The sequence below is a fragment of the Rissa tridactyla genome, chromosome 12 (assembly GCF_028500815.1).
Source record: "Rissa tridactyla isolate bRisTri1 chromosome 12, bRisTri1.patW.cur.20221130, whole genome shotgun sequence".
Classification (NCBI taxonomy): Eukaryota; Metazoa; Chordata; class Aves; order Charadriiformes; family Laridae; genus Rissa; species Rissa tridactyla.
Window position 1 is genome coordinate 18,207,239 of NC_071477.1, and position 3,555 is coordinate 18,210,793.

Below are 3,555 nucleotides of genomic sequence, written 5' to 3' on the forward strand. Positions count from 1 at the left end.
ATACACACCCATTGAACACTCTTGTGTCAGGAAGTCTTTCCTCCTGCTCGCTCTCTTCCATGGGCTACTTGGAGTGCTTTTTGGCCCCAGCGTTCTGTGGTGCAGTTCACAGTCTCTGAGCAGCCATCTCCTTGCCAGGATGTCCAGAGGTCCTTTTGCTCCTTGTGTGGTGGCAGGTTTCTGTGACCCTTTCTCCTACCCAACGTGCAGGTGGAACGTGAACGGAGGAGACTGAGGAGATGTTGCAGAGGTTGGGCGCTGCCAGATGCAGGCGGATCTTCTCTCTCCGAGTCTGACCAGCACAAGATGCTGGTGTCTCAGCAGGTGAGGCCAGGATCTTCCTTGGTGGGAGGAGGCTCTGGCCAGATGGAGGAATGATGGCAGCAGCCCCCCAGCATAGACCTCATAGAAGTTGAGTATAGACCATAAACATAGACCCTGACCAAACTGGAGACCAAAGGGAAATCCTTGCCTTTTCTTCCCAGGAGGAGTCTCACACGTGCTGCAGTCGTCAACTGGCTGAGTTGCAGAACCGGGTGAGGAGCAGGAAAGCTCTCATCCAGAGCCGCTGTGGCTGTGCTGATGGGCACAGCTCTGCACGATGCTGTGGCCCGAGTTTTGTTTGGCCATCGGGAAGGGAGGCCGGCAGGCAGTGGGAATATCCAGTCAGACGTGTCCCTTGGCTATGGCCAGACAGCATCGTTCCCCGAGGTCTGGTCTCTGTGGTGCCTGTGGGTCAGGCAGGGTGGGAGAGGGATTGGAGGAAACTCAGAAAAGGAAATGGATGGAAGATAGGGAATAGTCTAAGGACGTTCCCCTTGGGCCTCAGTCACCTCGTTGACCCTTCCATTTTCCCTTTTCACGCGCTAGCTGTCACGTTTTTAAGGCAGATGAGAGCAGAAGAGTTCCTCAGTGCCTTGTGTAACCAGAACTCTCCTGCTGAGGAAAAAGCCTGTGGCAGTAAGGTGGCAGTAGCCCCAGTCTCTCTCTTGGAAAGGAGAGTTGGGTTACTTAATCCTGTAGGAACCTCTCTCTCTCATATCCGTGTCGTGTCTCGGTGTTGTACGTGTGAATGGTAAGCCAGAGAGAAAGTCAACTTGTTGATAATCAGAGCTGAGGCCGGGGTGACTCTGGGAAGCTGTGACTTCCGTTCCCCGAAGAGCAAGTGTTTGTCGGGGCTCGCGTTAGAGGGTGCGTCTTCCCCGAGAGCCGGTACCGTGGAGCTAGGGCTGGTCCTACCAGCGTGGGCTTGTCTGAGCTCAGCCTTTGGCCTCTTTCAGGTGTCCCTTCTGCAGACGCAGCTGGTGCAAGAAGGAAAATCGAAGCACGACCATGTTGAGTGCTGTGCAAAGATCGGCGAGGAACTTCAAGACCTTCGCCAAGAGCTGTCTGGCTCCTCAGCAGCTGCCGTCTGGGAGCCCAAAGCTGCTGCTCCGGTGGCAGAGACTCGGGAGCTGCGCTGAACCTTGTCCTGCCGAGGGGCAGCTGCAGCATCGCGGGGTTCCCGTCTCGGGCCTTTCCCTGGACTGTGTCTGTTCTCCTGTGGGCAGGGGGGGTGCGTTTGTTCTGTTTCGACTTTGCAGCGTCTGCTAGTGATAGCGGGTTTTTCTGGTTTTGTAACAAAAGCCATTTTGTACTGTTTTGAAGGAAAAAGGGAGTGGGGTTTTTACCTTTTTGGAATAAAAGGCATTTTGTCCTGTTTGTGAAGGAAACAGAGAGTGGTTGGTACATGGGTCATGGGTTAGGAAAAGGTTAGAGTGGGGCTGTCACAAGAATAGGGTTAAAAAGTTCCAGGAGCACTGTGTATAGAATTGTAATAGAACTGTGATGGAACTTGAGCTGAACTCCTGAAATTAAACCTTAATTGGCCTAATGAGGGGGATCTCCCAAAATATTCCCAACATGGGCTTGAATGCATGTGTCTGATGAGGGATGGTAAGGGAACTGTAGCTCACCCATGGGCTGTGTCTCATCACTGTGAACCTGGGACTGTCGGAAACGCGTGGTGTGCTGGCTGTTGTGAAACGCCCGGCCCCCGATTCTGCAGAACTGAAATAAAGCCAAATATCTCGACTCAGTGTGTTGATTGGTTTTTGCCCAGCGGGTGAAGAACCCTGATTTAGGGACATCTCCTCCCGCCCTGGTTTTTCCCATTCCCTGCTTGCAGCTCCCTTTGGGTGAGCCCTGGCACCGGCTGCTCGAACCTGCTCCGCTGCACCGTTCTGGGCCTCCACAATAGACCTGCCTCCCCGCTGCGCAGCGAGGAGACCCAAAGGACAGGTGGCAGAGTGGTCCCCAGGGGGAGACGCCACCGTCCCTCCCCGGAGCGGCGAGAACAAGGGTTTTGTGCAGGGCTGCTTGCTCTGAGGAGAAAGAGCTGTGGAGAAAGGATCTCGACACAAGGACCGCCAGAACCCCGGCTCAACAGAGCTGGAGCAGCCCCTCCGAAAGCCTCAAAGCTTCCCAAAGGAGACAAAAGCTGGGTCTTCACCTGACCCAGGCTGTGGGAGGGAGGAAGAGGAGGGAAAACACTGCGGGAAGTATGGCCTGGCCGGAAGGAAGGAAGGCACAAGGCACCCCCTGGGGGCAACCGTTTTCTTGTCCGCCTGGTGGAGCTGCCCGGGGGCTCTGTGCCCCAGGAGCCGCACACCTCCTCAGGAACAAACACTGCCCAAAGCTCCCCAACACGCTCGCCACAATCTCTCGAGCCTCCAGTCCAAATTCCTCCCCTCGATCCGTGGGAGAAGTGTCCAAAGGCTCTGCCTCTCTGGCGCGGGCAAACAACCTCCCGCCAACCCCATGGGGAGCCCTCCTTAAGACGTGGAGGGGCTGATCCAGCGCCTTCCCCCACTCCAGCACTTCCCCGACCACGGTCTCAGCCTTCTCTTTAAGCTCCTGCTCTTCGGCCAGCATAGCCCGCAGCAGCGTAGGCTGGATGCTGTTGGGCACGTCTTCTCCGGCACGCTTCTGACACTAAACTGAGGAGCAGCTGATGGCTGAACGTGCTGCTTCCCCTACCTCGGTGTGCTTTCCTCTCCCTTCCCACAAAAGCCCTGCCCAGCCGTGTCCCAGGCAGTCCAGCTTGAAAAGCTCTGGTTACACAGCGCTGGGTGGCCCGCGAGACTTCCCATCTGCCCCAGTCTCCGTAGAAAAGGTGGGGGATCAAAGGGTCAGCCTCTTTCTTCCATGGCCGATTCAGACTCACGGGGCACGAGGCAGGGTCAGGCCACAGAGATGCAAAAGGCAAACTCTTTAAGGCTTTGAACCTCCCCACGCTCAGGTCTTTGCTTCTGGTCCTGCCGTGCTTTACGCCGGGCCATGCCCAGAGAGGAGGCGGGGGGAGGTGGGCTCTGCGCCCCGAGGTGTGGGCGCTGACGCCGATCCCGTGGGTGGCTGGCAGGGCACCTGGCCGGGCTGCTGGCATCAGGCACCGCCTGCACCAGTGTTTACCAAGGCTTGTGGGACTGCGTCCTCCAGCTGGGGGAAAACATGGCCACGTGCGAGGAGGCAGCTGGTGCGGAGCTGCAGGGGTTAATACATAACATCCATAGGATA

General features: G+C 56.8%; 1 long non-coding RNA gene across 1 annotated transcript; it reads left to right on the top strand.

Annotated features, from left to right (window-relative positions):
* The first annotated feature begins 210 nt into the window (after window positions 1–210).
* LOC128916399 (uncharacterized) lies at window positions 211–1,383 on the top strand. The gene is made up of 3 exons (XR_008468954.1): window positions 211–324; window positions 486–536; window positions 1,281–1,383. It is a non-coding gene; the product is annotated as an uncharacterized LOC128916399 (long non-coding RNA).
* The last annotated feature ends 2,172 nt before the right edge of the window (window positions 1,384–3,555 follow it).